We start from the raw sequence: 12,630 nt of genomic DNA on the forward strand, positions 1-12,630 counted from the left end.
GGTACCGGATTGTCTGGCTCGACAGCGGGCATCGGGTCACCAGGTATGACAGCGGGCACTGGGTCACCAGGCATCAGGTCATTTGGCTCGACAGCGGGCACCGGATCAGGTACCGGATCATCTGGATCAACAGCGGGCATCGAGTCAACTGGCCTAATAGGATCGTCAGGCTGGATCAGTTCATCATGCTGGGTAGAGGCATCAGGCTGAATGCCGGCGTCCGGCTGAGTAGAGGCTTCAGGCCGAGTAGAGGCTTCAGGCCGAGTAGAGGCATCAGGCCGAGTAGAGGCATCAGGCCGAGTAGAGGCTTCAGGCCGAGTAGAGGCTTCAGGCCAAGTAGAGGCTTCAGGCCAAGTAGAGGCTTCAGGCCGAGTAGAGGCATCAGGCCGAGTAGAGGCATCAGGCCGAGTAGAGGCATCAGGCTGAAGAGAGGCATCAGGCTGCATACAGGCATCAGGCTGAAGAGAGGCATCAGGCTGCGTACCGGCATCAGGCTGAAGAGAGGCATCAGGCTGAGTAGAGGCATCAGGCTGAGTAGAGGCATCAGGCTGAGTAGAGGCATCAGGCTGAGTAGAGGCATCAGGCTGAGTAGAGGCTTCAGGCTGAGTAGAGGCATCAGGCTGAGTAGAGGCATCAGGCTGAGTAGAGGCATCAGGCTGAGTAGAGGCATCAGGCTGAGTAGAGGCTTCAGGCTGAGTAGAGGCATCAGGCTGAGTAGAGGCATCAGGCTGAGTAGAGGCATCAGGCTGAGTAGAGGCTTCAGGCTGAGTAGAGGCATCAGGCTGAGTAGAGGCATCAGGCTGAGTAGAGGCTTCAGGCTGAGTAGAGGCTTCAGGCTGAACCACGGAAGGCAGGCTCACCGGTTTGGATACTGGCAGGATGGTATTGGTTGGAAAGAATTTTCGCTTTTTTCTGGTTTTAACTACTGGAGCACTGCAAGTAAACGCAGGTCTGCAAACGAATGGAGCAGCTGGAGACAGAGAAGAACTGGAGGATGGAACAGGAGAGGGAGCAGTTGCTACAGAGGGCTCTTTTACAGGGTTAAAGGCAGGATAGGTGCAGCGAGTGGGAACAGGGTACTGACATGCGGTAGATAGCAGGGCAGGAGGAGCTGTTGGGAATGCAGGAATAGAGTTTTGAGGAAATAGATTAGAAGCAGGACTGGGTCTTTGTAAGCTGACTGAGGCTGGGTGCAACAAATCTGTCCATGTCTGCAGTATGGGTTGAACAAAGCTGAGCTTACACAAAGCCTGTCTGGTCAATGACTGTACTGCGTTTATACAATCTCTTAGTGTCTGTGGTGAACATGTGGAATAACGCTCCAGAAAGTAACCCACATCATCCTCTAATAACCACACCAGGGACTCTACCTGGTCTGCACTAAATGGTGGCAAAAATTCATCCCTGCATTCGGGGGAACCAGATGAAACCAACTCAGCACAAACCTCAATCAAAGGCTGCACCTCAGAGAACTCTGTGCCCTGATCTACTAGAACATGAGCGAGCCGTATACATTCTAGCAGTTCATCCCGGGTATACTCCTTCAGAGTTTGATAAGCATACTCCCTGTCATCAAACACTAGCAGATATAAATATTCAACCTCATCAAGATCCATCCTTCCCATCAACAAGCCAAGATGGCTTCCCTGTGCAGCCACTTCTGGTCAGGATTGGCCTTGGTGTAATGTCAGGGCTCCCAGGTATGACCAGAGGTGTGTGACTGATGCAGGGAAACGCAGACTTCAGATATGTGATAAACAATACAATTTATTAACACTAACCATACAAACATAAACGCAGTGCAATACTAAACATAATACAGTGCAAACAAACCAAACCAAACCACCCACAGATAACAGTACATACAAGCAAGCGTCGTCAGGCAGGCCGGGTCAATATCAATTGGGCAGGTAGGTACAGGGGGAGCAAGCAGAGAATGGTCAGGGTCACAGGCCAGGTTCAGCAGGTAGCAAGCAGCGTAGTACAGAGGGTCAGGCAGAGGGATGGTCAGGGTCACAAGCCAGAGATCAAAACAGGTAACAAGCAGCGTAGTACAGAGGGTCAGGCAGGGGGACAGAAACAGGATGCAGGACAGATACAGGGCCCAGGACAAACACAACACCAAGGCAGAGTCTGTGGGTCTGGCCATCCCTTAAATACCCCAGCATCATCAGTTCCAGGTGTTAGCTGGCTGAAAGGTTGAGTCTCTGATTGCTGGGAGCACCCGCTGGCCAGCCCTGGTACTGCAGATCAAAAGGCAGGTGAGTCCCACCATTGCTGGCCAGTCCATTCCTAACACTAGAGACCCATGCGGAGGGAACTGGGATCAGAAGATATTACGTAAAGAAATTATGTGGATTGAATGGCTTAATGCAGTACACCCACCAAGCCTTAATGAGATAATATCATATAAAGCATTCCTATAAAGATTAGGGAACCAGAGGTACTGGTTGTTGTACGACGCCCGTGTGGCTCGTTTACGGATTGGGTTTAGGAATATCAACATTACTAATATCTCAATCCCTCTTTTTGTTCCTAATAATTATCCTTTGGGTGAACAATCCCTTGTTTTCTGGTAGATGCTCATCATCCTCACTATATTGCTGTAACTACAACCAGGCTGTAACCTATGTCCTGTATATGTTGATTTATTTTGTGCTATTTTGGTATTCCTCTTTGTTTAAAATAATCCTCTTATATATATTTTTTTTTTTCTTAATGTTTGTTTTCTTTACTTGTGCACCATGTTTTTGTGGTCCTTCTTAGCCTCTGTGAGTTTGGCCTCAGGATGTTCTGACCAGTCCCTGGGGCAGGGCACCCGCGGTTTTAGGGAGTGGGTCTGATGATCCTTCCCCTGTGCACGTGTGTGGCATCCGCCCGCAGCTCCTTGTGGCGCATGCACGGGTGTGTCATGCCCACGTGTCACTGACGGCTGGGCGTGGTGACGTCACACATTCTGGCATGGGTGCTTTTTAGGCTGCAGACCAGCACTCAATCTTTGTCATTCTTATTAGAGCGTCTGCCCTGGAGGACGTTTTTGCCACCAGCTCTCTGTGATCTAGCCCTGCTGTACCTAATTCCCTGTAAGACACCTGCCATTGATGGATATATGTGTCGCTTTGTGACAAGTCAGTGATAAGTAATATACTATATATATATCATATGGCCTGTCTTCTTTTTTTCCCCCCTCTTTTTATGCCCAATGACCATTTTTTTGCTAGGAGGAGGTCTACCATTACCAATGGGATTTGGCTATACTTTTTGTATACCTTCTATGGTTCAGCTCTGGATGTCTTTACAACCACACTATTGTGATTACGGGTTATTCACACTACCCTAATCGGTAGGTTTTGCTATGTAACTAGCATGTAATTGGAGATGGGCTGTTGGACATGTTCTACATACTAACCTAACGGTAATATACTCCTTTTACGTAGCCGTATCGTTTTTTGACATTGCAGAAGTCTGGCATTTTTCATTTGAACACAAGCCTCCTCCTTGTCAAGGATTGTAGGTTAGCTGATGATTACCATTTCTAATCTCCTAGATGCAAGGGATCACCCTGTATACAACAGCGTTGTGGGAAGGTAAATAACTATCCTTAAATACCTAAATTAATACCATTTTATGTAGGATATTTTGAGTCTCTCTCTCTCTCTCTCTCTCTCTCTCTCTCTCTCTATATATATATATATATATATATATATACAGTTGTGTTCAAAATAATAGTAGTGTGTTGAAAAAAGTGAATAAAGCTCAAAATCCTTCTAATAGCTTTTATTTCAATACACACATATGCATTGGGAACACTACACATTCTATTCCAAATTAAGACATGAAGAAAAATAAATCAAATTTGTGTTGTTCCTCTAAAAGAAAATGAAGAAAAGTGAATATTAGACTGTTAAAAAAATATCAGTGTTTGCATTCTTCTTTACATTCACTATATAAACTGAAAAATGTTTGAAGATTTTGCTTTCCTTTGAATCACTTAATTAATATTTATTAAGTGTTCTTGCATGGCAAGACCACTTACTGTTATCTCACATATATATTTTAATTATTATAGCCAAATTTACCACCCTAACTCCTCCCACAGTTTTTACACTACATAGACAGTAATATACCGAAACGTGTGGATTGTTCCCGATTGGTGTGCTATTACTTTGTGGAACGTTTCGCCGAATGGTACACAAAATATCGGCGTTTTTGTGGTGAAATTGGTCCCATAGGAATGAATGGCGGAATGTTCAAAACTAGAGTGGGAGCTGACAAAAGCTAGAGTGTGAGCTGAAAAATCAGGACATGATTTCTAAACTGCCATCACTCCATTTTCAAGCCCACTTACACAAATCATATATCAAAACGTTCAGCTATCCCTGCTGCCACTAAAAATGTCCACGGCTAAGCCATTGTCCTGACAGTTTTCACAATATGACCATTTGTTTGCAACTCATGCCGCCAATTGACATTCATTGAAACTCCACTCTAGACACTTGAAATTTGAAGGGCAATTTCTAAACTGCGACTGTGTCTTCATTTTTAATATTTCAGAGACATACTAAGCTCTTCGCTGTAGGATTTATAGTTTTTAAATCTACGACCATTTGAAGACGCCAGTGAAGTGAGCAATTTGGAGCAGTTTGTTTTTAACCGCTCTTCTCTGCCCTATTTGAAATCTAATTTTGAATTTGTGACAGTTTGGCCGGCTTCTGGTTAAAGGTTTGGAAATAACTTTTCTACAGTAGAGAGTATTTGAGGTGTTTCAACGCCCACTCCAGTTGTAGACTACTGGTGGAGGCAAGAACACTTCACACAATTTCCCCAGAAACTGTAGCTTTTCTAGTTATTATTATACAGTATTTATATAGCACTAAAAGGTTTGCTCAGCGCTGTACATTATAGAGGGGGACAGAACATGAGACAATACAGTAACAAAACAAAACACGAGGGGGTCAAGGGCCCTGCTCTTTCGAGCTTACAATCTAGGAATATTTAGTTGTATAAGCACTGTTTCTGAGAACTGCTGTACATCTGTGTTGCATGGACTCAACCAACTTCTGGCACCTGTGAGCAGGTATTCTAGCCCAGGATGATTGGACTACATTCCACAGTTCTTCTCTATTTCTTGGTTTTGCCTCAGAAACTGCATTTTTTATGTCACCCCACAAGTTGCTATTGGATTAAGATCCGGAGCTTGGGCTGGCCACTCCATAACGTCAATCTTGTTGGTCTGGAACCAAGATGTTGCACGTTTACTGGTGTGTTTGGGGTCGTTGTCTTGTTGGAACACCCATTTCAAGGGCATTTCCTCTTCAGCATAAGGCAGCATGACCTCTTCAAGTATTCTGATGTATTCAAACTGATCCATGATCCCTGGTATGCGATAAATAGGCCCAACACCGTAGTATGAGGAACATCCAAATATCATGATGCTTGCGCAACCATGCTTCACTGTCTTCACAGTGTACTGTGGCTTGAATTCACTGTTTGGGGGTCGTCTGACAAACTGTCTCCGGCCACTAGACCCAAAAAGAACATTCTTACTTTCATCAGTCCGCAAAATGTTGCGCCATTTCTCTTTAGGCCAATGAATGTGCTCTTTGGCAAATTGTAACCTCTTCAGCACATGTCTTTTTTTCAACAGTGGGACTTTGCGGGGGCTTCTTGCAGATAGCTTGGCTTCACATAGGCGTCTTCTAATTGTAACAGTACTCACAGGTAACTTTACACCTTCTTTGATCTTCCTGGAGCTGATTGTTGGCTGAGTCCTTGCCATTTTGGCTATTCTTCTATACATTCGAATGGTAGTTTTTCACTTTCTTCCACATCTTTCAGGTTTTGGTTGCCATTTTAAAGCTTTTGCGGTCATTTTAGCTGAGCAGCCTATCATTTTCTGCACTTCTTTATATGTTTTCCCCTTTCCAATCAACTTTTTAATCAAGGTACGCTGTTCTTCTGAACAATGTCTGAAAAGACCCGTTTTCCTCAGAATTTCAGAGAGAAATGCACTGTAACCAGCATGTACAACATTTGCTGCCTTCCTTCCTTAAATAAGGGCAATAATTGCCACCTGTTTTTCAAAGAATGAATGACCTCACTAATAGAACTCCACACTGCTATTATTTTGAACATGCCCCTTTCAATTAGCGATTCAATTACACAGAATCAGCAGCATGCATGTCATGACTGTTGGGTCTGTTGGATTTCTATTACTCTACTACACCTGCTAGTAAATTATTTGCCATGTAGAAATATCATTTCTACCAAAAACAGTGATTGATCAGGTTAGTGATGTCTGATTGCTATTATTTTGAACACAACTGTATATATGTATGTATATATATATATATATATATATTTATTTAATCAGGTTCTTTTTGGCTCCCTATTATTCCTTTGTATTTGGAATTCAGCTTTTTGAGGTACCTTTGGGTGCTGGCCTGCCCGAGGAAGCGACTGCTGTCGCCAAACATTTCGGGCAAACTCTCCAGCGCCAGAATGTCCCTCAGCCCCCTATAGGATCATCCTGGTGGTTTTTCCATGGCTCATCACTGTTTGTGTTCCTTCTTTATATGGTTAGCTCTGGGACATTCGTTGTGGGGATATCACTAAACAAATTTTATAATACTATGGTCTATATGTGACGTAATGTCAAATAAAGCAATACTGATTTTATTAATACGTGTATCTAGTCTTTGTGCCTATGCAGTCCATATATATTATTCTTGTTTCTTTTGACCAGTCAAAACTAGGACATGGCACCAGGTATATATTGGGAGTGACCCTTCACCCGAGGGCACCCCAGCCTCTTCTCATTTATTATGTGTCTACCTGCTCAGTTTCACCTTTGATCAAAAACAATACACCTGGCTCTGCCTCCTGCAAGGCTTGTTTATTTCAACAAGCTGTTTTAATCGAGCATTGAAGCAAGTGTTAGACCAATGGCAGGCGCCACCACGGGTCACACTGCTCCAGTATGTAGATGACTTGTGTTTGGCTGCAGTAACCAGGAAAGTATGTGAAATGGCTTCTTTGAGTCTGCTAAACTTTTTGGCAGAGCAGAATTGTAAGGTGACAAAGGATAAGCTACAGTGGTGCCAGGACAAGGTTGTTTTCCTGGGGCACTGTATCTTTAAGGGGGGAAGCATTTAACCCTGGAAAGGAAGGAGGTGATACGCTTATATCCCCTCCCTAAGAATCAAAGGTCCTTAAGAGCATACTTGGGTTTGGTCATTATTGCAGACAATGGATCCCTAATATGTCTCAAATAGCTAAGCCATTGTATGCTTTGACTTCGGATAAGGCTGTACACTTTGAGTTGTCTCTTGAGGAGATACAGGCAGTGTGAGTATTGAAAGAGGCTATAATGACATCCCCTGCATTGGCATTGCCTGATTATGACAGAGAGTTTTACTTATTTTGTCATGAATCTGGTAATCAGGCATCTGGGGTATTGACACAAAAACAAGCCAATAAGCACAAACTTGTGGGATACTATTCCTAGCCTCTTGACCCTGTCATTTCCACAGCAGCGCCTTGTGTGAAGGCCACAGTGGCAGCAGCCATGTTAGTGGAGAAAATTGCTTACATTGTGTTGGGAAACACTCTGATTCTAATGGTTGCAGTGGAGCAGGTGCTGGGACATCCTAATCTGCTGCAAGGTTAAGTAAGTATGAGCTGGCTTTGCTTACACCAAGTAATATCATCATTAAGAGGTGTAATGTTTTAAATCCAGCCACTTCGTTACCCATTTTGCCTTCTATAGTGGAGTGGGTACATGATTGCTGTCACATGACTGAGGCTTACTATAGGCTCCCAGTGAAGGTGAAAGATGTTGCATTGGAGAACCCAGAGATGGAACTGTGAGTAGATGGTTCCAGGTATTATACTGAGCAGGCTTCTCCCATCACTGGCTTGGCTGTCATGAGTCAGGAGGGAGTCATTTTCCAGAAGGCTCTACCAAATCATTGGTCAGCCCAAGTGGCTGAGTTAGAAGCCTTGATAAAAGCATGTCAATTGACAGAAGGGCGATCAGTGAATATATACACTGACTCTCGCTATGCATACAGAGCTGTACATGATTATGTGGCTCTTTGGAAAAGCAGAAATTTCCTGATGTCACAGGGTAAACCCATCAAGAACTCTGTTCAGCTGAATTCTCTACTCAAAGCCATCACTTTGCCCGCTGAAGTTGCAGTGGTCAAGGTGAGGACTCACACCAAAGCAACAGATGCTGTTGCCTTGGGTAACCAGAGGGCAGATTAGGCGGCTAGCGAAGCTGCCTTGCTCCCCCTGATGACAGATAATGATGAAAAGGTGTATTTCCTACAAGGAGACACAGACATCCAAACCCTAAAGCAACTGCAAAACACGACATTCTGAGAGGTAACTAAAAAGTGGAAAAAGAATAATTGTCATTTCACTGAGGATACAGGCATTTGGCTCCATGAGGATGGGAGACCGTGTGCTCCTCCTTCGCTGTACCCCTCTTTTTGTTCTATGGCACATCACCCCTCTCATGTAGCCAAAGGGGGGATGGTTCATCTAATATGGATATTATGGCATGCACCAGGCACTGAAGAAGCGGCTAAGAGGTATTGTCAGGCTTGTTTAATCTGTGCGCAATATAGTCCAGGAAAAAAGGTAAAAACCCCTCAGGGCCATGTTCCAAGGGCCTTATATCCCTTCCAAAGATTGCAAATAGACTACATACAGTTGCCTAAAGTAGGTCTGTATGAGTATGTGCTCACTTGTGTGGACTGCTTCTCTGGCTGGCTAGAGGAGTGGACTATATGAAAGGCTACAGCCACAGCAACAGCAAAGAAGCTGATATAGGAGGTGGTGTGTAGATATGGGATTTTTGAGAACATAGAGTCAGATGGAGGAAGTCACTTTACTGGGCAGGTGATGAAAGAGGTGCTTGCAGCTTTTAACATTGAGCAACATTTGCACACACCATGCAACCCCACAGCTAGTTGTAAGATAGAAGAATATAATGGGCTACTTAAAGAAAAATTAGGCAAAGTCACAGCAGAGACAGGACTAAATTGGCTCCAAGGTTTGCCTATAGCTTTATTTGCACTGAGAACTACATCAAAGCAAAAAGGAAAACTTTCTGCCTATGAAATATTATTTGGATCAGTACCAAGGACAGGGTTGTATTATCCACAGGCTTTAGCAAAGTCGTATGGGTAACTCACTGAATATGTCATTGGGTTGCACAGGCATTGATCGTAAAACAATAACTCAGTCAGCCATGACCTGTTAGGCCGTTAGGGTTCTAGGATGCAGAGCATGCCATAAAACAGCCATTCCGCATTGTTCTCAGGCAACACCCCTGTAATATCATAGAAAAAGACTTATAGGCCTGGGGAAAAGGAGCTCTCCTTTAACATCAATCAAGAAACATCTAATGGACTTGAGAGCAAAGGCAGTCTTTTTGTTCAGACAATTGGACTCTTCTGCATTCCGTCACAAGTGTCATGGGGCATGTGCTTGTGGATGGACAAACCTGAATCTGAATAAGATGATCCAATTACATGAGGTGATCAGTGCTCAATTCAATCTCTCTAACTGTTGGGTGTGTACTATGATTCCCCCAAGTGCACAGCACAAACCGATAATAGCCCTAGCAGTTCCCAATCTATTCTATGCATTGTTGACAAGAGAGACAGCCAATAGTACTTTAGCCAAAAAGCCTTTGGAACTGGTGGGGGAAAAAGGGCTGTTGGTGCAGGGAATATCAGGGAAAGGAATAGGACTGATCCTTAATCATGGCACTGATCCAGAGATATTCAAAATGGGGGTCACTGACTATTACCAGGACCCTGGAAAAGTTCAAGTTGTATTGAATGTTTGTTTTAACCTAGAAAACCAAACAATGTGTCAGTGCCTTAAGGATTGCTCCAATTGTTTTGATGAAAACTTAAGGTCATTAAAGAAATTGAATGTAACTAACAAGTGTGAAGGGGATTATGAGTTTACTGATTTAAATAAATACAATAGATTGTTTAAGGAAGTAGTAGACTCCCAGTTGAAAATTCACCATATACAGGTGAAACTCGAAAAATTAGAATATCGTGCAAAAGTTCATTTATTCCAGTAATGGAACTTAAAAGGTGAAACTAATATATGAGATAGACTCATTACATGCAAAGCAAGATAGTTCAAGCCATGATTTGTCATAATTGTGATGATTATGGCTTCAAATACTGGACGATGAACAGACTGTACGGGAGATTTGGGTTGTGGGACATTCATATATATATTGGGCCATGGAGAAGGCATTGAAAGTGGGGATGGAAAATTAATGGTGTGATCCTAATGAGATACAGCTAGTTTGGTGTAGTTTGGAAAGGTCTGAAGCCACTCCTGGAAGATGCGGCTGGTCATCGTCCCAATCCTTACAGCATTATCATCCACTCAGGTGGTAATGACGTAGGGAGAAGTAGAAATTTGGGACTAACCTCTTTTATGAAGGAAGATTTGAAGTAGATTTCAGAGTATTTCCCGGACACCATTTTAATGTTTTCCTCCATTGTTCTCAGACCATGTTGAAATTGGGGAACCAAATGGAGGGGAAAGAAAGTAAATAATGCTTTACAGAGGTATTTATGGAAGGAAAAGGGGTATATGTACCATAACCATGCTTTGGAAGGAGAACAGCCTGATCGCTTCCGAGGAGATGGGGTTCACCTAAATGATGAAGGGAATTGCATTTTTGTGTCCAGTTTAAGATGGATGGTGGAGTATTATTTAATTATGGGGAAATTCGAATCCTTAGTTAGAGAATGAATGCTTAATGTGTGTGTTGGCTAAAACTAAACTTGCTTGAGTGAATGTTTAGGGACTCTGTCCAATTAATTCTAGCTCTTCGAGGGTAATATTTGCCTAGTTCATAAGTATGGCTATCCAGTTTATGGATGTCGGTAGAGGAGATGGAATGGACAGTGGCTATATTTAGGAGAGTAGTAAGGAACTAAAATATTGTACCTTCTGCACCAGAGAGTCCACGAGTGGGGATGAGTGTATGAGAGTCGAGGACTTATATCTTTACATCTCCGTGTTTAAGATGCTAGATGTTTGGAGGGTTTTCCACCTTTTACACCTCTCATCGTGTGTCATTTATGGTTGGTGTAGAAGAATAAGGATTTGTGATCAGCAATGATCAAAGGGAGAAAATGTGTAAGGATGATTTATGATCATGCTGAATCACTAATCCATACTCTGTATATTGTTTTCTGCTTATGCATTAAGAATGGGTTGCGCAATAATATGCGTGCTTGGAATACTGTGTAAGCATGTGCTAAGTCATGTAATGCATGCTAAGAGTGGGTGTGTAGCCAAGCTAAGCGATAAGCAGCTGTGGATGTGACGAACTAAGCATGTATAAAAAAACAAGGCACATAATGGTCTGATGGGAATACAGCCATAAACACTTGCTGTTTCTGTGTTGGCAGAAAATGGCCTGGTCATGAAGGGGGTAAAACCTTGCAGATCTGAAATGATTAAGGCATATCTAAACCCAAGACCAAAAATGTAATATATTGCATCTTACCAGTACTTACATTTGTTGGCTGTATTCGTTTTCTATTTTCCCTTTATCTTCACCTGATAATCCGGCCAGTAGCACACTTCTTGTCCCTTCTCGTCTACATGCATTTTTGCTTTGAATCTGTGGAGGGTGCCATGGCTGTCGCACAGGCTGGACTTAAACATCTTAGTTCATCTCTATTACATGGTGGATTGATGTTATTAGTAGTTTACAGAATAACAATGAGGATGTTTTTGTTTTTTATCAGCTCACAGGAATTGACAAAAGACACTGCATTTCTGGCAAGATCAACAGGTGCTGTATTATCTGTACTTGCTGAAAATGTTCTTAGCCTAAAAATAGAAACCTAATGCATCCACCACATGTAAAGACAGGTAAGCTGCAATATATTCAATTTTTGTTTTGGGGTTTAGATTGTCAATGGTAATTGTCTCGTGGTGTAAGGTTATGTGATGTCAAAGGGTACAGATGTCACAAAGAATCTGATGCTGTACTGGTTTATTGAATCAAGTCTCTGTATTTTATACTATAACTATTATAGGCGTACCTTGACTTAAAACAATGAATTAACTCAACATGGAGGTGTTTGTCCTAATAGGGCAAGTTTCAGTACAAGTTGACATGACACTTACAATAAGTTTAAAGTTTCAGCTGACAAGACATTACAAAATATACAAACATATAAGATTACAATTTTAGGTGATAAGACATTTAGCTTTTTTAATGACTGAGATCACCGCCAGCCACTTGTAAGTCTTTATTAAACTTGCAAACAATCTAAAAAACAAAACAGCTTTCTTGAGAAATAGATTACAAAATGCTCTATAACTGGTGCAAAGGAATCCGTGGGGTTTGGAGAGTCATGAGGGTCCCAAAGAGGAGGTTTTCACAGTTCAACTAGCAAGCTAGTCCACCCTGCTCACTCAAGTGTGTCCTGTTCTTATCCTCACAGACAGATGCCAACTGTTTGCCCGTCCTTCTCTGGATTCTGATGCACCTGGGTTAACCTCTTCAGAACCAAAGGTTTGGAGGTTCTTCCCACCCATACCTCTTCATCCCTAATGAGGACTTAG

The 12,630-nt window shown here is 42.7% G+C and overlaps 1 protein-coding gene and 1 pseudogene across 7 annotated transcripts in view; both read left to right on the forward strand.

The window, feature by feature from the left end:
• LOC149459756 (uncharacterized) overlaps positions 1-10,797 on the forward strand; it is a 36,232-nt pseudogene extending 25,435 nt beyond the window's left edge.
• Positions 1-12,630, forward strand: part of BICD1 (BICD cargo adaptor 1) — a 274,101-nt gene that overhangs the window by 136,101 nt on the left and 125,370 nt on the right. The window lies entirely within an intron of this gene.

This window comes from Staurois parvus, unplaced genomic scaffold, assembly GCF_062004578.1.
Source record: "Staurois parvus isolate SC_StPar_1 unplaced genomic scaffold, SC_StPar_1.0 ptg000249l, whole genome shotgun sequence".
Classification (NCBI taxonomy): Eukaryota; Metazoa; Chordata; class Amphibia; order Anura; family Ranidae; genus Staurois; species Staurois parvus.